At 46.3% G+C, this 20617-nt stretch overlaps 1 protein-coding gene across 1 annotated transcript in view; it reads left to right on the plus strand.

Moving 5' to 3' along the window:
• Positions 1-20617, plus strand: part of LDLRAD4 (low density lipoprotein receptor class A domain containing 4) — a 318283-nt gene that overhangs the window by 42440 nt on the left and 255226 nt on the right. The window contains 1 exon segment of the mRNA XM_032603666.1: positions 6100-6191. The gene's annotated coding sequence lies outside the window, so the exon portion shown is untranslated.

The following is a 20617-nucleotide window of genomic DNA, read 5'->3' on the forward strand; positions in this document are numbered from 1 at the left end:
CCCAGGACCGGGGACCTGGCTCATAGGAACAGCTCTCTACCAAGAACTGGGTTTGTTTTGGATGTTAACTATTAACAGAGGTTGGTAAAAAGTGGAGGACAGTTTTTATCTCTGGCTTATGAAAACCGGTCTTGACATTTTATTATGACAGCACAGGCTTGCTTGTGTCTGTCCTGCTTCCCGTTACATTTTGGGTTATCAGGGGAATGACAACCTAGGTTTTCCTTATTTTCTGAGAACACGTTGCAGGAAGTTTGGGACATAAGGGGGTCTTCAAAATGCCGCTGCTTCCCCAGCCTGTGTTGAGCCTGCTGTGGCCCCAACCCCACCCAGCCTTTGGGGGTCAGGACTCTGGCCCGCCCACGTGGTCCACAGCATCTGCATTTGGATGTGTGCAAGGCCTCTTGTACAGAGGACAGCTGGACGAGAGGCCCTTCCAGGAGGCCCGGACACCAGACAGCACGGCTCCAGATCAGAGAAGGACCTTGACGTCCTGCGGTCCTCGTCACACTTCCGTTCAAGTGCTTGGTGATCTTTTGTGGAGGCGTCGGGCTTTGCCTTTCTTCTTCCCTTGAGTTTGGAAATCAAGCTACTGGGGTTGGGGTGCCAACCCGCGAACTACCCCAAAGCAAAGGGATGGACGGGTAACGGCCCAAGGGCAGGAAGATGAACAGTTTGGGTGGAATCAGGACTCGGACCCTCCTCCTTTTGATTCCTCACGCTGTGACCTCTACTACAACACAGATTTTCCCCCACACTTAGTGACCTTAAAGATCTGTAAAGAGGAAGCTGGAAAAAAACCCGCATTTGAGGGGACCTGCTGCTCAAACCCCTGTTGTTCAAGGGTCAGTTGTAAGCAGGAAGCTAACCCCCTTGGACCAGAACATCACTTAAAGGAAACCAGCTTCTTTTTTGATGTTTCCTTAAGGTGCTCTTTCTGGCTTTGCTGAAAACTTTTGTTCTTCTGGCTTCGGAACGTTTACGTATGGCTTTTGGGATCTGGAAGGCTCCGCCCTAACGGCTTTTAAGACCCTGCTGCGTGTGCGCAAATGCGTGCGCGCCCCCGTGTGCGCGCTCCCCTGGGGGCGTGCGTGTGCTTGCGTGCTTGCGCGCGCCTCAGAAGCGCCGCATGGCTGCCATGTCGGCCATAGTGTGGCTTCGCAGTGCAGCGTTTCGCTGGTGGCCATGGCCTGGTTCCCTAACGGGTGGTTCTGGCCTGTGTAAGGTTGGGCGATGGAGCTTCTGAACAGCTCGAGGCAGTCGGTCCGGAGCGGAACGGAGACAGGACACTATCCTGTGCAGTTTCGCCTCAGGTGACCGGCTGTTTGCTCTGAGAAGGCCCGACATTTCTCTGGAGGCAGCTCCGGCTGTGGGCCCGGCCTGTGCAGGGGCTGCCCTGGGCTCGGCTTGGCTCCCAGGAGGCCGGCACCACCTCGGTCCATTTGCTCTGGAACAACTTGGCCCCAGGGAGAAAACGACCCTTGCGTGGTCAGAGGACCGGATGCGGCCTGCGCCTGGTCCTGCGTCCGTTTGGGCCGTGCCACTGGCCGCCTCTGCGTTCCGTGACAGTTTAGGTAGGAGAGGCTTTCTGTTTCCCTCATCTCTCCGTAACTGAAGTCCACACCTACGGCTTCGTGCTCGTCCCCGTCCCACAGACCGGCCGCTCATGGCGGAGACCCTGCCCTTGTCCTCGGGGACGTCATGTTCTCTGGGGCCCAGGATCCGCGGCCGGGCTTCTCTCCCAACCTCAGTATTCTGTTACCTTAGAGAAAGCGAGGAGGTTGTGAGGGTTAACAAGGATCGTGCCTCACTTCCCCCATGAGTTCAGCCTTCTGCCCCTCGTGTGGGCCCCTCCCATGCGAGGGGCTCTGTCCGCGTGCTCCTCAGCAGGGCTACCAGCGGCCCGCTGCTTCTCGCCCTGTTTCTCACCGGCTCCCCAGCTGCAGCCACTGACTGCTGGAAACGGGTCAGGAGGTGGCTTTCAGGAGGCGGTTTGGGGCTGGTGATATCCTCAGCCCCGCAGGACCATCTGCAGGTGATCAGAGTACGGGGCATGGTACAGGAGGACCGCCGCCAGCTCCTTGTATGAGCGCCTGTGCTTACTAATTCTCTTGAGTGAACCACTCTCGCAAAGGCTTAGTTTCCTGGGTGTGGGCGTAATATTCTTGCGCAGTTTTCTTTCTCTGAAGCATTGGGCTTTGTGTGGAGCTGTGCTTTGTGAGATGATGGAAAAGGCCTGCACTTAACTAGAGCTGAGTGTGGAGGGAACTGGGTGGGTTCTGTCCTCTGGGCCTGTTTCTTCCTCTGCCTAGGGAGGGGTTGCTCAGTGACCCCTCCTGTTCCCTGCTGTGGGTCATTGGCTATTTTCACACATAGAGATGGGCCCAAGAGAGTTAAAATTATGCCGAGAAGTGGTGAGTTTATTGAAATTCTCTGCCTCATATGTCATGGAACTGGTGTTTTTAGTTTTTCTTGGCTTGAGTGTGAGCATTCTGCTGCCTGAGAGGCTGAGCACCAAGGGGTAAACGTTGGAGATAATGTTCAGGTTTATTGAGTGATTTATGAGGGAGTAGGAATATATAATAAGATTTCTTTTTTATAATAAGATCTTGAATATAGATTTTAAGAGAGTATGATGTGCTTCTGTAATGAATGGAGTTTTTATTTTGTACTCCCTTCAGTAATTTAACTGATTTGAATATTTTAAAATCTCTCTTTTATTATACTAGTTCTTTTGACATCTAAAATAGACACAACTTGAGTTGCAGTATTCTTTGTAATTAAAAAACCAATAATTTATCTCTCGAGGATAGCAGAAACTGGATGATTTATGCATTTAACTTTTATTTTAAGCAGAGCTTAAATAAAATCTTGCTTAAAAGAATTACAAATCAGCAGTTTAAAAATAAAAAATCTTAAAGAACCTTTGAAATAGGTTGTCATGAAGTTGACGTTAGCATTTTGTTTCAGAATTAGAGTCAGGGGATTTGATCTACACAGGTTTTTCCGCTGTGGTTGGGAATGAATTATCAATACAAGTGGAAAATTAAGAGTGATTCACATGGGCTTCCCTGGGGGCGCAGAGGTTAAGAATCCGCCTGCCATTGCAGGGGATACGGGTTCAGGCCCTGGTCCGGGAAGATCCCACATGCCGCGGAGCAACTAAGCCCGTGCGCCACAACTACTGAGCCTGCGCTCAAGAGCCCGCGAGCCACAACTGCTGAAGCTCGCACGCCACAACTGCTGAAGCCTGCACGCCACAACTGCTGAAGCCCGCACGCCACAACTGCTGAAGCCCACGCTCCACAACTACTGAAGCCCGTGCTCTGCAACAAGAGAAGCCACCGCAGTGAGAAAAGCCCGCGCACCACAATGAGGAGCAGCCCCCGCTTGCCGCAACTAGAGAAAGCCAGCGCGCAGCAACGAAGACCAATGTAGCCAAAAATAAATTTATTTTTTAAAAAAGAGTGATTCACACATTTTTACTTTGGAAATTTTCTTAGGGAATTTTTTTGTTTTTAACCTTCAGCTGATAGCTAAATGCCCAAGAAGGGGCAAGGATATTTGGCAAACGTGGTAACTGCAGAGCAAAATTTCTAAGCAGTCAGGTTCACAGGTAAAATGACATAACCAGTCCCGGAGAAATTGTCCATTCATCATTTGGGGGTAGAATATGAGGCTTAGTATCTTCCACCTATTTTGACATTAATTTTGTGGCTCTGAGCTCTGCTTTGAAGGATTGCACAAATTCTATCGTTTTGGCCTTATTGCAGTAATGAGAGATTGACAAATCATAACTCTTTTTTTTTTTTTTTTTGCGGTACGCGGGCCTCTCACTGCTGTGGCCTCTCCCGTTGCGGAGCACAGGCTCCGGACGCGCAGGCTCAGCAGCCATGGCTCACGGGCCCAGCCACTCCACGGCATGTGGGATCTTCCCGGACCGGGGCACGAACCCGTGTCCCCTGCATCAGCAAGCGGACTCTCAACCACTGCGCCACCAGGGAAGCCCCATAACTCTTTTAATTTGGCTTATTTAAAAATATATATTAAGGGTATCCCACGTGCCACATACTCTTCACAGTCTTGGTGATGCTAGGGTCATGGTGATGTTTCTTGCCCACAGAGAGCTCATAGTCAAGTAGGAGAAATGAGTTTCTGCTTATGGATGGATGAGGCAGGTAGGGAGGGCTGTTTTGATGTGTTAGTTATGTGTGCATTTAATATATACATATGTGTTTTATATACTCCTATATTTAATTAATTGCCAAATTAAATTTATTTACTATTGCTGCAAAACAAATGACCAAAAACTTAATAGCTTAAACCAATACTCACATATTATCTTACAGTTTCCATGGTTTGGGAGTGCGGGAATGGCTTAGTTGGTTCTCTGCTCAGGATTTCAGAAGGCTGCAGACAAGCTCTCAGCCCGGTTGTGTTCTCTTCTGGAGGTGTGAGTGTGGGAAGAATCCACTTCTAAGCTCATTTAAGTGGGCAGAATTCAGTTCCTTGTAGCTGTAGGTCTGATGTCCCTGTTGCCTTGCTGCTATCAGCTGGGGACTGTTCTTGGCTCCTAGAGGCCCTTGCACTTCCTTGCCATGTGGCCTCCAGGCCCTTCAGACATGGTCGCTCACTTCTTTAAAGCCAGAAAGGGAGTCCCTCACTTTCTAGTAGGCTGACGTGGAGTCTTACATAGCGTAACCTGATCAAGGGGATGGCATCCCATTACTTTTGTCATGTTCTTTTGGTTCATCCCTTTACTTTTGTCATGTTCTTTTGGTTCTGCCTGCACTCAACAGGAGGGAATTATGCAAAGGTATGGCCCCACTGGGGGTCACCTTAGAATTCTATGCACTACATACATTTCTGGTTGTTCCACTGACTTCTGTTCCCTCGAAATCAGCATTTGAATCTCAGGAAGACTGATGAGAGGAGTCCCAGTTGAGGAATAAAACTATCATCCGGAAAGTCAGAAGTGGGTTGTTTTCTTCTCTCAGTATAGGTAAAAGTCAGGAGGACAAAGTAATGTAGGTTCACCACTTTGGTAGGAAGGAGTTATATAAAAACAGTGGGGTGTCTGGCTCATATGTTTGGGGTGGATGTCCACAGGAATTTCACAGGGGTCCTCTGGCTAGACGCAGTCATTTTTTATCTGGATGTCTTAGCATTGGCTGATCACTCAGGAGTGACATATGGCAGGAACATGCTTCGGGGGGCAAGTCTCCTGGAGAGTACATTGCAGCACACAAGCTAGACAGATGGTGGCTTATTCACCCTTGGACCAGAGTGTAATCCTGCACATTGGCCAGCTGGGTGCTGAGAGGTGCTTGTGCCATCTGAGGCAGAGCCAACTGAGTTTACCTGGAACTGCTTTGTCAGGCATGAGGCGGTCACCTGACATGACCTGGAGTGGCGAGAAGGACAGTGTACTCATCAGGCTGAGAGGAGGATGCTGGTGACAGATTGTGTGAACTGGAACCAAACAGAGTCGGGAGGACGTCCTGCCAACAGGGTGGAGGGCAGGGGTTAAGATAGCCTAGCAGACACAATCACGGAAGTTGTCACCTTAGCTGGGTCTTCACTAAGCAGGGGTCACTGTTGCTTCCACAAAATTAAACATATGTTTCAGGGGAGGAAAAAGTGCTGCTGGGCCTGCCTCCCTTTATAGTTAAGGATCGGTGGATCCATGTGGTCGACAAGATAGTTTGGGTTCTTAAGACAGCCATATTTAGGATGTCTATAATTTAAAAAATCCCTAATCCAATAAAGACATTGTCAATTACATGTTCATGACCCCTTGTTGAAGAAAAAGCCTGTGACTTTGAAGGAACAAATGTGTGTCCTTTGATTGGAAGCTGAGAACCTGTGGCCCTGTGGCTGCTGGAGAATTTATCCCCAGTTCAGTCATACCCCGTACCCAGATTGTGTGCTGGGGGTCTTCTCTCTTCTGTTTATTATATGATGCTTATTTTATTCATTTTGGTATCTGTGCCTTTTATTGTGACAGTCCTCAAGTATTTTTCAGAACTTGGAGAAGGGGATGGTACACTTAAAGAAACCAAGAAATGGTTCACTGGAATTCTTTATTTTTCTTTTCAGCAGTTCAAGCTCTATATCTGTAACATCAAAGTGCCATCTCCTGATTGGACCGTTTTCAGGAACTCGCATCAGTTTTCATAACAGCTTAAAAGGTGAGTAGAGCTTGAGACTCTTCTCTTTGATAATGTTTGTGAAGCAGAGCTTGTCACAGCACTGACTGTTCTGAGATTGTGTCCCTCTCAAGAAAGTGGTCCCAACTCCTAGGTGCAAAAACTATCTTCCCAATGTAACTTTTTCTGATTGGAGGAAAGTTGCATGATATCAGATTAAATGTGACTTTTCTTTTTTGTTTAATACCCAAGTGTATTCATAGTGGGCTGTGAATGTATATAAAATACATATTTCTAGATTTACTAGAATATCTGAAGGAAAATAATTTTACTATTCAATTTCTATTTATTGCTGAGCCTGAGCATTTAATACCCAGATGTTTAAAAACATTTAAGATTGGTGAGAAACGAGATTCTTTCTTTCTCATTCTAAATTTTTTGTTCTGCTTGGTTTCCAACTTCATAAAATGGGAATAATCACAGGATTGCCGTGGGACGTGATGAGCTACCATGCTTCATACAGCACCTGGCATGTAGTGCACACTGAACGGATGTCAGCTTCTCTCTCTCCTGGCTGTTGTAACAGCAAGTGAGCAGGTTTTCCTCTCTGTGTGTTGGTAGCACACGTGATCTGTACTGTAGGGGAGCGTTGACCTCCTAATTTGCTGTGTTTGTGTTCCTGTGTGTTTCTTCTTGAAGGGTGGGAAGTAAGTGGCCTGGGGTATAAATTTCAGGGTATCTGGAAGTAGAAGCTTAGATGACACACATGTTTTGGTCACCTCTGCGCATCCTCAGACCCAAAGCCCAATTCAGAGCCAGCCCCAGTTAGTGAAGGTGCCTGGCGGGGGGTGGTACCAGGAGCATCCTACCTGCCTCAGCTTACCTGCCCAGCTTTACCCTTTAGCATGTCTCTTCACCTCTCTTTGCTTCTATTTTGTCAACTCTTAAGTATTTTAGTGATTCCTGTCCTGCCTAATTGCCAGGCTGTGGAGAACATCAAATGAAGAAATATATGAGAGTCTTCAGCAAAGTAAAAACATTCTATACAACATAAGGTTCTTTTCCCCTAAATTTTTTAAAAATTTATTTATTTTCTTTATTATTTTTGGCTGTGTTGGGTCTTTGTTGCTGTGCGCGGCTTTCTCTAGTTGTGGAGAGTGGGGGCTACTTCTTGTTGTGGTGTGCTGGCTTCTTATTGCGGTGGCTTATCTTGTTGCGGAGCACGGGCTCTAGGTGCGCAGGCTTCAGTAGTTGCGGCACGCGGGCTCAGTAGCTGTGGCTTGTGGGCTCTAGAGCGCAGGCTCAGTAGCTGTGGTGTACGGACTTAATTGCTACAGGGCATGTGGGATCTTCCCAGGCCAGGGCTCGAGCCCATGTCCCCTGCATTGGCAGAGGGGTTCTTAACCACTGCACCACCAGGGAAGTCCCTCCCCTAAATTTTTAATGTGCCAGGCATGACTCTTGTTTATGCCATATTCCTTACTAGAATGTAAGCTTTATAAGGGCAAGAATGTCCCTCCCTCCCACTTGTTTTTTCCTCCAGGGCTTGAAACAGTGCCTGCTAACTAGGAGGAGTTCAATGAGACTTTTGTCAGAGGAAATGATTGATGGAGATCCCCCGGAGGCTTTCAGAGCTTACCCAAGCCTTTTTATTCATGGTGGTTGTTGGAAATAGATGAGGCAGTTGGAGAATCACGAGGGATTTAATGTGCTTCCTCACTAAGGCACACAGACCCTTGAACTTATGTGGACTTTTCACAGGTTGGAAGCTTCCTGAAATTGTAGGTGCTCAGAACCATGCTGTACTTAACAGACTCTCTGAGTCTGTTGGGTGCAGTTCCTACGTAGTTCTTTCCTGAGTGGATTTCACAATCAGGGATATGCAAACGTGGAGCCCATTCAGTAGGGTCTCACAGGGTCGGTGGTAAGCTGCTGTGGGGGGCACTCAGGCCGCACGCCTCGCCAGTGGTCAGTGACTGATGGAACACTTTTCGTTCACGTGGTTCTTCATTACCTGACAGGACAGTGTGATGTTTGAGAATCCCTTACCTTCCCAGACATGGTATTGCTGAGGTGTGCCATTTTTCTTCCATAAATTGGCATACCCACCACCAGCTTGAAGCAGGAGGTGGCAGCTTGTCTACACCAGAGCCAGAGAGAGTGTGGGCACAGCGTGGTTTCTCATCATCATCTCAGATGTAGTCCTCTTTGACTTTGCCCACCACAAACTAGAACTGTCTTCATGTAGAATTCTACTGGGTAACTGAACATACCACTGATTCTGCCCCTGAGGACTATGCAGCTTGATTTGCAGAATTTTGACAGAAGTAGAAATCTTGCAAATTACATAACTACCCTATTCTCTCCCATATATGGAGTTACCTCATTCTGTCAGCTATTTTAAGCAACTTTCAGAATTGGTAATGGAAAACTTTTTCTTGACTACATTACTGTATATGGATTTTAAATTAAAAGTAAAGTGCATTGCTCCTTCTGAACATAACAGTGGTTAAGAACAGATTCCTTTCTGCAGAACTGCATGTCACCTGGTGCAGTACAGGTCATTTCCAGGTACATACTTGGGTTCAGAGGTGTTGTAAGAGCTTTCACACCTCTAAGATAGGTTCTTACAGCTGATTGTCCTGGAATTTATATTTGTTCTGTTACTTGTAAAATTCTGTCCCTTAAAGCTCACAGCTGGACCGGGAGACATTCCTACATGCTGATAGGACAGGCTGGAGACATTACCACTCTGCTCTGTCTGCTGGGATGGGAAGGCCCAAGGAATTCTGGGCTTTTTGTTAACTGCAGAATGTGCCTGTCTTACTGTACAGTGGATTTTTTTGGACTTGGTTTTAAAATCGGGTTGGGTCCCCATGTCTAGGTTGTTATTAAGTGTATTTCAAAAATTTGACCTCCTTGATAAATTTGAAGACAGGTCCCTCTTTGCCTTATCATATCTGTAAGGTATATTTGGAAACATGGCCTTTGGCTCGAATTCTGTGCTTTTACTCACTTTGTTACTCTGGCAAGTCCTAACCTCCTCTGAGTCTCAGGTTTTCTCATCTTTAAGTAGGATAGTAATTGTTTTGTGGAATTATTGTGAAGATGCCTAACTCAGCATTCAGTGCGTAGTAGGAGCTTGATGAAATGTCAGTTATTGTTTTCTATCGAAATGCCAGCTCTTACCCAAGGACCATGGCTGGCTGGATCAGAGGAAGAGAGCAAGGGCGGAGCTTTCCGTCCTCTTGCAGGACTAAGGAGGTTTGCTGAGTAATTTCATGGGGCATCTTGCTGGAGTCAGGTGGGTGGAGTGCCTGTGCCCTGGCCAAGCACAAAGCTGCTAGGATGGAGGTAAACAAACCATTGATTCGAGCTTTTTGCACCTTTTCCTGTCCTCTTTGTGAGACTTAGACCCGGTTGGCTCTCAGCACAGTTGTGAAAGGTTCAGATGGGGAAAGTCCCATCTCTTTTTTTGGTTTCCTTCAATGTCCTTAAGGGATCTGAAGTGGATGGTGAGGACCAGGGAGCCAAGTGGGAGTCCTGCATTGTGAGACCTGTGGTCCCAGTGGGGAGATGCTCTAGCAGTCAAAAAATAACCGTAGATACAGGTGTTGCAACCTGACCTGAACTTCTGTCTTTGTGTTAAATTTAAACTTTCAAGGTACATCACAGAGGATCAGTAGTGTTGCGAGAAGCATAACCTCTGAGTGTAGGTCTCTGCTGTCTACAGGAATGCTTATTTTCTCCAAATGTATTTTTGCCAGTGTCCAGTAAAGTCGATTAAACCATAAAAGGTTTGTGCTGGGAGTTCCCTAACTTGAAGGAGGATTTAAACTCTGCCTCACAGTTAGGTTGGGGTCATTCAGAGGCTGCACCAAGACATACTGGCTGTGTGAGAAGCTGGGCAGTGGTGGGTTGGTGCCTCTCTGGCCTTCTAGGTTGTCATCAAGGAAGTCAAGGTGAGCACATTGAAACCAAGGTGACACCAAGGTTTCCAGTGGGAGGGGTCCTGGGACAGATCCCAGGTAGACTAGTTCCAGGGTCCCTCTTGGCTTGTGATAGAGTTTCTGGGTTCTCTAGGCCTCATTCAGGCCCTTCCACCTCCTGCTTCCTCTCTCTTCTCCTCCTCCTCCCTTCCTCCTGCCCACCCCATGTCTGTGCAGTGTCAGGGGATTCAGATCTGAGCGCCATCTCACTGCTTTTCCCTCATTCTTCCACTTTAAGGTTAAGAGTGGCACTGAGAAAAATTGAAACTCAGCAAGGGCATCAGGGATGCCATGTGCTGTGTTTGAGTTAGGAAAACCCAGCAATACAAAGAGGAAGGCCAGCAGGCAGGACACCACTTAGAGGCTGGGAAGAGAACCTTGTTACCTCTGCTGTTTCTGCCTGTGGCCTGGGAACTTGGGAATTTTCTCTGCCTGTGTGTTGGACGCTGTCCTTCTATTGTTAGACTATATTGTTATTAAGTAGACATTCAGAGCTGTATTAGAAAAACACCTTTATGTTTCACTTTAAACTGAAACACAGCAACTTCATCAGTCAGTGCCTAGCACAGCGTTAAACTGCTAAAAAGCTAGCAAATTTTCCACCTAAAAATGTTGTCGGGGAGGTAAAGGTGGGGGGCATGGGGGAGAGTATAAAAATAAATCTTTCAGAGATCCTGGGTTGCTTGGTGGAGTGTGTATTTTTCCATGGTGCGGGAGGTTAGAAATAGCATTGCTTTTTATGGGATTCTCAGCAGCAGCTCAAAAATGTGGCTTCGTGGGCTCAATCTGTGTGTGTGGGTGGGACGGCTCCTGCAGCCCGTGGGGTGGGGGCAGCGCCTATCCGTCTTCCTGCCCGTCCGCCCCGGCGGGTGTCACCCGGGTGAACGGCGCTCACGTGTGAATGTGCTCGCCAAGGTCAGGCTCTTGTGAGGATGTGCCTGTGGCAGCGGATGCCAGATGTAGCACACGGAGCCTCAGTGATCCCCACAAAGTCACACCGGTGCACATGCGAGGGCAGGTGCCAGGCACAGGGGTTGTGATCTGGGAGGGCGTCCTCCAAGGCTTCTGAGTGTCTGACTGGCTGGGCCTCCTGAGTCTCTGTGAGATGGCCTCCCCTTCGAGCCTTAATACCAGCGGGTTTGGTGGGCCACCCCTTCAAAAGGAGTCCTGAAGGATTCTTGACATTTGTTAGAGTTACATAATTCTTACAGATGGAGGTCGGTTGCCCAGTGTTTCTCAGATTCAATGCAGGAAGGGAATGGAAGGAGGCAACCACTGGGCAGAGGCTTTTAACCCCCATGGGACCCAGGACATATGTGAATTCCTGGAAATTGTGCCTGTTCCTGCAGAGAAGGCCAGGGCTTTGATGGGATTCTCGGTAAGATTTTGACCTCCAGAAAGGTTAAGAGCTTTTGCAATAGAGCATAAGGTAAAGTTCATTTAACTCGGGAAAATCATTTTGGAAGCATAGTGAGTGTCGGGAGAGGGAGGTGTTGGCAGGATTGAAGAGGACGGGCAGAGGAGGAGAGGGGTCCGCTTAGTAAATTGTGTGACAACACAAGAGGGGACCCCATCTGCTGGGGGTTTTCTTTGTGGGCTTTCTTCTTGAACTTCCTGTAATATTGTGTTGGGGATGGTTCCTGCCGAAGGCCGCTTGCCAGTGCTTGGTTACCTTCGCAAGCTTGGTGCTTGGAAGGGGAGCCGGCTGCTCGCAGGTCATCTGGGGTCTGTGTGGATTCAGCCCAGCATTTAATCAGCAGTTTCCCCCTCTTTCCCTGGATCTGCTGTGCCTTGTTCTCTACAGTTTTTCTGGCGACTTGCTTGGGGGTGATTATGATAGGCCAGCAGCTGTCCAGAGGACAGTGGAGGAAACCTCAGGCAACGAGTGCTTCACCTCCTCATCCACAGCTCACCGGGGCTTTGGCGCTACTCAGTGGTGCCCACTTCAGTGCCTTCTGTCTGAGTGGCCAGTCGCCTTTGGGGGACAGGATTGCTGGATAAGTGTGCAGATCACTTGCAAACACAAAGCGTTACAGCTGCCCGAAGACCGTGTGGGCGAGAGTGCCTCAGCCAGGTCAGGGGTGGTGCCCATGCTGCCTGGGCCTCACGGTCCACCAGGGGCAGAAATGTTTCTCTTGAGTCCTCAGGTGGAGCCGGAGGAGCCGGGAAGGTTACCCAGGCACCTCTCTTTCGGAGCAGGATGTCAGGGGTGCCCTGGAGCCAGAGCGAATTAGAGCAGGGAGGACTCGTCCCAAACACGACCTGCGTCTACTTTTGCTTTTTAAAAGTTCCAAAGTTGCTACCTGATATGCAGGTTCTGTTCTGTTGTAATATTTCACCTATGCAGTTATATTCCAAGAATAATGATGCTTTTGGCTTTCTTTATTTCTCTGTTTGGATTGATCCATGTTTGCCCAGTGCAATGACTGGGCAGGGAGTTCTGCTTCCTGTGGTGCTAGTCTGGCAGCTGCCACATGTCCTGTCACCTCAGTCCCTATCTCTCAGTACCCCTGTTGACTTCATAAAAATAAGAGAATGTGCTGAGATTCTTCAGTCATTTGAGAAAATTTGTTTTACAGGTTCAGGTGGGTTTGTGAAGTATTTTTTAGTACTTTGCAAGATATAAGGATGCGTTTGAGTCATCATTAAAAGAACTTTTTACCACTTAGTATTGTGGTATTTAAATCAGTTATCTATTATTTGATCTTTAATTGGTTCTCAAACATTCTGCTGCTCCCCTTTTTCAAAAAGTGTGGTGGAAAATATGTAACAGAGAATTTGGAACCCTGTGCCCTGTTGGTGGTTATGAAAGGTAGTGTTGCTGTGGAAAACAGTATGTTTTAACCATTTTAAAGTGTACAGTTTAGTGGCATTAAGTATATTCACATTGTTGTGCAATCATCACCTCCATCCATCCCCAGAACTATTTTCATCTTGAAAAACTTGAACTCTATTCCCATTAAACACTAATGCCCATTCCCCCAACTCCCAGCCCCTGGCAACCACTTCTACTTTCTGTCTCCAGGAACTTGCCTGCTCAAGACCTGATACAAGTGGGATCATAGAGTATTTGTCCTTTTGTGACTGGCTCACTTTACTTAGCATAGTGTCCTCAAGGCTCATCCATGTTATTGCAAGTGTCAGAATTTCCTTCCTTTTTAAGACTGAATAATATTCCATGGTCTGTATAGACCACATTTCGTTTATCCATTTGTCCATCAGTGGACACTTGGGTAGCTTCCACCTTTTGGCTGTTGTGCTAAACATGGGTGTCCAAATATCTCTTCAAGTCCTTGCTTTCAGTTCTTTGGGTATCCTCATTTTAAAAAAATACTCCCCAAACTTATTTTTAAAAGCACACTCTCGATTAGACACCATTAGGAATCCAAAAGAAAGATATGCTGAAGTATGGAGGTGATCTTAAAATTACAAGATTTGAAAATGTGAACTAATTAAAGGGAAGTGAAAGAATAGAATTGAGAGCTATCCTTTCCTATAGAGGTAATAAATATTATTCAGGCCAGCAGGCCTCTCGTACATGTTCTGAGTGAAGCATTATTCCTTACACAAGACTCCAGGTAGGGCCAACTTCCAGGAACAACGCACTCGGCCTGCATGTTGCTCTTGTGTTGTCAGGGGTGCTGATGGGGAGACAGACAGGAAATGTGAAAAAAAAGGAAAAACGGGAGAATTTCTGGTCAGACTCTTGTTTTTCCTGAGAATTGGAAAATTTTTAAATTATGACCTTTTATAGATAACAGTACATTATTTGTGATAAGAATGCCACAAGACTTTTACTGGAATGACTTCTAGAATCCTGTGCAGTGGGAAGGTTTTCTACGGTGTTAGCGCCATCTGTGTGCATGGTGGGAGCCTCACCCTCCCTCCGGCGCCTCCATTGTCTTTAGAGCATGAATCGCCTGGTCAAATCAAGAAAGAAAGCTAACAGGTGAAAGGATAGGGAAATTCGTCTCAATCTGGGCAAACCTTGGCTTTCAAAAGTGTGGGAAGACAGAGAAGCTGTTATTGGAAGAGGAGCAGTGGGACAATGAGCAGGGTCACGACCAGCTGTTGGTGATAAAGTTTATCTTAACCCACATCAGAGCTCCAGCTGTGTGCTGGCCCTCTGGGGGGCTTGAGCACAAAGATGACTGGGAAACGGGCCCTGCCTCACAGAGGGACTCGTGATCTGATGGAGGAGACCCACAACATGTCCCTGGTCACAGTCCACAGTGACTTGCGCTCAACATGTGGTGCCGAAGGGGCCCAGGGCAGAGAGGGCCGTGTACACCCTACTGGGAAGGTTTGTGGATACACTCACGGAGGTGGTGACGTGTGAAGTGGGTCTTAAAGCACCCATTGTAGTCTGCAGGTGGGCAGATTAAACATTTCTGGGTGTGTCTGTGAGAGTGTTTCCAGATGAGTCAGACTCAGTAGATGGCCTCCCCAGTGTGGGTGGACATCGTCCAGTCCGTTGAAGGCCTGCATAGAACAGAAGGCGGAGAAAAGGGGAATTTGGCCCTCTTGCTTCCTGCCTGCCTGCTTCAGGTGTGACATCCTGCCCTGGAACTGGGGTTTACACCGTCGGCTCGCCTGTTCTCAGGCCTTTGACACCACTGGCTTCCCTGGGTCTGCAGCTTGCAGACGGCAGATCGAGGGACTTCTCAGTCACCATAATTGTGTGAGCCAGCTCCTCATAATAAATCTTTCTCTCTCCTCTCTCTTTGTGTGTGTGTGTGTATATGTGTGTGTGTGTGTGTGTGTGTGTGTGTGTGTGTCCTTTTGGTCCTGTTTCTCTGGAGAATTTTCAGCAGCTTCTTCATTAATCTGATTATGTTTATATTCTAAGTCTTCTCCTACTATCTCAACATCTACTTCTTCGCATATCTAACTTATTTTGGATAAAATAATCCTGAAGCCATTAGAATACTATCCAAACTTTGCTTGGCTAGAATTGATAACTAATAAAGATTCTATTTATTTGCTTTCTCCAGTTTTATCATTTTTTTTATTTATTCTCCAGGCAAGTATTCTTAAAAAAAAAGATAAGGGTTTGTTTTAGGCATCTTTTTATGCCTTATTTCTGTATGACTGTGTGTGTATTTTCTTTTTTGATAAGAAGCAAAAATCACAGTATCTTGAAAGAGTTCTGTTGTCTACCATCAGATGTGTGACCTACTGCTTATTCGTGGGCAGCAGCAAAGCACTTAGTGAGATATAAAACTAAGTAAAAGTCAAATGCTGTGTATGTTCTAAGAAGTTACAGTATACCACACAAATGAAAAAGTCTCTTATTCCTAAATTTAAACCGTAGCTGATTTATACCAAACCTTTGCCTCTAAGGTAGGCCTGTAAGAATATAAGAGGGTACAGTCACTGGCATAAGGACTGTCACTGCCAGCACCAGTGGGCAAATTGGAGGCCTCGCTCTGCACTGCGGCCCCCTGAGAAAGTCAGCCCACGCAGGGACCACATCTGGACCTGTTGTGACACACAGGGATTTTAATTTCCTGAGGCTAACTAAATTCTGAGGTATTTTCTCAGTTTCCAGGCAATAAGAACCTAAACAAAACTGAAAGGGACCGTGTATCAAGCCTGGATGGAGTTTGGGCCCCTCCAGGGAGTATGTGTGAGCAGGTGCGTGAACACCCTGCTCCTCCTCCTACCCCAGCCAGTCTGTGTTCACAGAAGTCCTCACACCTCGCAACTCAGGCTCAGCCTCTTGTGCTCCAGCAAACAGAATGATGAACAGTATAATCGGCAGCAGAGCACCTCTGCCACCAGGAAAGGCATCTGAAGGCAAAATCGGCTGTTAGTTTTTTCATTCTTTTTATATGTTCACTCATGCATTCACTCAGCAAATAATTACAGTATTAGTCCTGGCAAAGGCCTTTTACAAATGGAATGAAGTGGTTAGAGAGGCTGTGGCTCCGGCAGGTGCAGCGATTTGCTCGCGGCCACAGCGCCCTCGAATGGAGCTGCAGGGACCTGGCTCAGGTCTCTGGGGCCCTCGGGCACCTTTTGCCTCACCTCAGGCTCAGCCCTTCTTTCTCCCACAGAAGACCCTGTAGACTGGCCTGGTCTGAATCGCAGCTGCTCTGTTCCAAACCTTAGCCACTAAGATCTTAGGATTCTTGGGAACAGTGAGCATCACATTCAATGTAAGTGTGGTTTATCTTTTTTTTTTGGTTTATCTTTAAGAATTACTGAATTTTGACAAAGCAGTGTTTCTGAGGAATAGAAATGTGTCATCTCATGGCCAGTGTAATTTTCTCTTCCATTTCTCTTACAATTCTGTTTTTGAAAATCGTGCTTTTTATGCTTGAGGTGGACAGGGTGTCGCAAGTAGAGGCCACAGCGTAGGGCATTTCCTGTTTACCAGGGAAATATTGCCCCAAGATCTGTTGGTCTAGCTGATTATGGTACTTTTGAGCCAATCAGATGAAATTTTGGAAAATATTCAGTAAAATAAAACTTTCCCTTCTAGGGTACCAAAAAGAAATGCTCAGCGTTGGGTGTTTTAGTTTAGTCAGTCCTCATGCACTAGTTGTGTGCCATCAAGGGCTCAGCAGGTGATAAGGAAGTGCGGTGGGGTTCAGAAGTTTCCTGGCCTCAGGGAGCTATTTGACTGCTGTTTGGCTGGATGGTGGAGTGGATAGAGAGAATAATACAGCATTTCTGAAGGCCTGATGTTTTCCTTGGCTCATTGTCTTAGGTGTTTCAAAAGCAGATGGCAAACAGTAACAACAGCGTTGGGTGCGAACATAGGTGATCCGTGAGTAGGCTGCTGACATTATTCCTGGGTGTGTTCTGTGTGTATTTGTGATTCTGTGACCCATACTCTATTCCTGTTGTTTTCGCCAGCCACTTCAGGTGATCATATGGCTTGAGATGAGTATAGATGATGGAAACTTGAGTTATAAAACATTTTTAGCGTCTAGAAATGTCCTTAGACATTTGACTTAGGATCAACAGTCTTGATCTAAGATTTTTTCTTTGCTACCCCTTTACTTGTTCCCTGATCATTCCGGGGTACAAAGACCACTGGAGAGAGATCTGGGATCTTTCCAATTCAGGGGCCACTTGGGAATGGGATGACAGTGGAGGCAGTGTGGACTCTAGGAGGTCAATTCTGGGCATTGGTGAGGTGGCTCCTGAGGCAGATGCCATGTGCTTTGGTTCTGGGGCTTGGGCACCCCATCAAAGGAATACTGTGAACCTTCATTGCTGACTTCTTTTAAGGTAGATACATAATGAAAATGTGAACCTGAAATCACTGGTTTAGGTCTTGGCAAAGTTACATATTTTTTGACAAGTTGGCATGGGTTGGCATTTCTTGTAATTCAGTTTTACAACCTTTCTATGGTCTCTGTAGAAGTAATCAGTTTTCCAGTTCTGGAAACCTGGTCTTTTTGTGGACAGAGTAATTTGGTGGAGAGAAGACATTATTTCTAGGTTGCTGCTGGGAAGCTCTTGCCATGTAGACTACAAACTGTAGCTGATCCTATGTGTTGGTGTATGTGTGTGTGCATTTTCTCTAAGTCAGCAGTAGTTTGTGGCATTTTACAGATATGGAAATTATTTAATTAAATTTAGATGCATGGGGACTTCCATGGTGGTCCAGGGGGTAAGAATCCGTGCTCCCAATGCAGGAAACCCGGGTTCGATCCCTGGTCGAGGAACTAGATCTCACATGCATGCTGCAACTAAGAGTCCGCATGCTGCAACTAAGACCCAGTGCAGCCTAAATAAATAAATATCTTAAAAAATACTTTAAAAAATTTAGATGCATGACGAGAACACCTACTCATGCAGAAGTTGTGCAAATACATGCAAATCCTGTACAAATGAGCTGGCTTGGCTGGACTGGAATATTGTTTCACACCAGTCCTTCATTGTATCACAGAAGAAGAAATATGGGAGTACAGTTATCTTATGGTTCACTTTTGGATTAAATCATAACTTTAGGATACTTTTTCTTTTAAAAAGTGACTGCCTAACTAAGGAGTCTTAGATGGATGTCACCTTCCTTCTTCATTTTTTTCACATTGCATGTGAATTTTCAGGTGTCAGTATTACCTCGTTAGTCATTGTCATCTCTCCTGATCACCTTTGAAGCTACTTTTAAAATTTCCTTTTAAGCATTTTTAAAAATTGCATTTTACCTTGCTTTCAGTCCCAGAAAATCACATGTAAATTGTTGGAAGCTTGCTTCCACGTGCACTGTTGGAAGCTTGTCCCATCCTCCTTAGGGATCTTGGAGGAGTCAGGCTCACAGGCTGGGGGCTGGAGGAGTCCTTTAGAACAAGTTCAGTGCTAGCTCTTTCTCAGTTTACACTAAATGATTTCTGAGGTTGGAATGACAGATTTGTCCTAGTTGACTCTGCTTTTAACCTCTGGCTATTTAATTCTATGAAGTAAGCTGAGGAATATACATGTTAAACACTAGTTTCTGCCCATGCTGAAAGGGCTGATGATGGTCAAGGTGACTGTCACTTTGAGGCTCTAGGCTGGGAGCACATCAGAAGGATTGGACCAGAAATGGCTTAAATAGGAGATAATTATGACAAATGGTCTCTTAAAAAGTCTTAATAACTCAATCTGAATACATAGCAAGAGATTTTTCTCATCAGAAGGATGAGGTCTGTGGTATTATTATTAACTGGAAAGGAAGTTATGTCTTTTTCTTTAGAACGAAAGAGACCACAGCTATCATATGTATCCAGAAACTTCATTTACAAGTAAGGAAGTGGAAGTCAGAGACCTTAAGTGACTTGCCTAAGGTCAGACTTACTTGCCTAGTAAGTGGTGGAGTAAGCCTTGACGTGAGAGGCTTCATTGCAGCCTCTGCCCTTGTAGACCCCATCCTACACTGGAGGATGTGGATGGAGGATGTTGTAAGGCCAGCTGAAAATTTTTTTTTTTTTTTTTTTTTTGGGTTCGCGGGCCTCTCACTGCTGTGGCCTCTCCCGTTGCGGAGCGCAGGCTCAGCGGCCATGGCTCACGGGCCCAGCTGCTCCGCGGGCATGTGGGATCCTCCTGGACCAGGGCACGAACCCGTGTCCCCTGCATCGGCAGGCAGACTGTCAGCCACTGCGCCACCAGAGAAGCCCTGAAAATGGTATTTTTAATGGTTGCTAGGAAAATTCTGGTTACACTCTTTTTTACATTGTAATTGACGTTAGAACAGCCTACCTACTTGTCTGCGTGCCAGCCCATTGTTTAGAGTAGTCAAAAATGTGTATCTTTTTAGTTTGCTCTTACATGGAATGGCTCTGAGATTGTCAGTACTCTCAAGGGATATAAAAGTGAATTCTGTCAGATTTGTTCATTAGTTATTAGAAAATGCTTAGGAGCAAAGAGCATTTTGGTAACTGGCTGGTCAGATTTGGGACATGCATAAAAATATAGTAATCAAGCACAGTGAAAATCAAGCATTTGATTTGTAGGTAAACCTTCCTTCCCTTAAAGAAATGAGCTGTGCAATCTTTGTTTGCAACTGAGGAGTTAAACACCAACGCTTTTCTAAGGGAAGTGGCTTCGACAGAAGCATCAGCAGTAGTGAAGCCCCTGTTAGCATCTGGACTTTGTAGAAGCTCGAGACATTTACTCTCTTGCTTGGAATTTTCCCTCATATAGGGGACCTTCCCTCAGCACCTGTGACCTTGCGTAATGTGCCCAACATCCTGGGGAGCTGTGATGAACCTGGTGACTGGGGAAACCTAGAAGTTGACCCTTCTGTAGACTCATCCCCACGGAGGTGCCCAAGCCCTACCCAGGAAAAACCAGCGGCTCCTGCCTCTGGAGTCCAAGTGTGGGCACAGGGCAGCCTGTAGCTGGGATTTCACTCAACATGAAACATAGCTCCAGATGGCTTGTATGTGAGCTTAGACCTGTAGAAGTAGAATGAATTTTAAAGGATCAGCTGACACCTTGAAGTGGTCAGCACTGTATACTTAGTACACTGTGGAGGGGTGGAGGTCTGCTGGCTTCCAAGTGGGTAGAAAATCTTTATACTGTTGTTTCGGGTGATACCTGTTCTTGAATATCTGGAACAAAGGGCATAGCCACTGTTGTTTAATATACATATTCTTATGAGGCTCTAAGACTTCCCCAGTAAAAGTGAACTCTAATGTATATTTTGGTGTGTGTGCTTTTAATGATTGTACAAAAAGAGTTTAATTTGTGTTTGTGTGGAAGATTGAGCACTGCACACACTGACAAAGACAGACATTATAAAATTAAAGTTTCAGAACTTGAAGTAACTGTGAAGGTCACCGATTCCATCTTTTGCATTGTACAAAGAAGAAAACCTGAAGCCTAGAGAGGCTGAGTGAGAACTCCATCTGATCAACACGTTTCCACGGCTGAACACCTCTTCTAATCAGAGATGGATGTGGCAAGGAACAAAGTGTGGTGGACTGGCAGCTGGCCACTAGTTTGAGCTCTGAGACCAGCCAGTAATTATCTGCATGGCTT

The sequence above is a fragment of the Phocoena sinus genome, chromosome 14 (genome assembly GCF_008692025.1).
Source record: "Phocoena sinus isolate mPhoSin1 chromosome 14, mPhoSin1.pri, whole genome shotgun sequence".
Lineage (NCBI taxonomy): Eukaryota > Metazoa > Chordata > Mammalia > Artiodactyla > Phocoenidae > Phocoena > Phocoena sinus.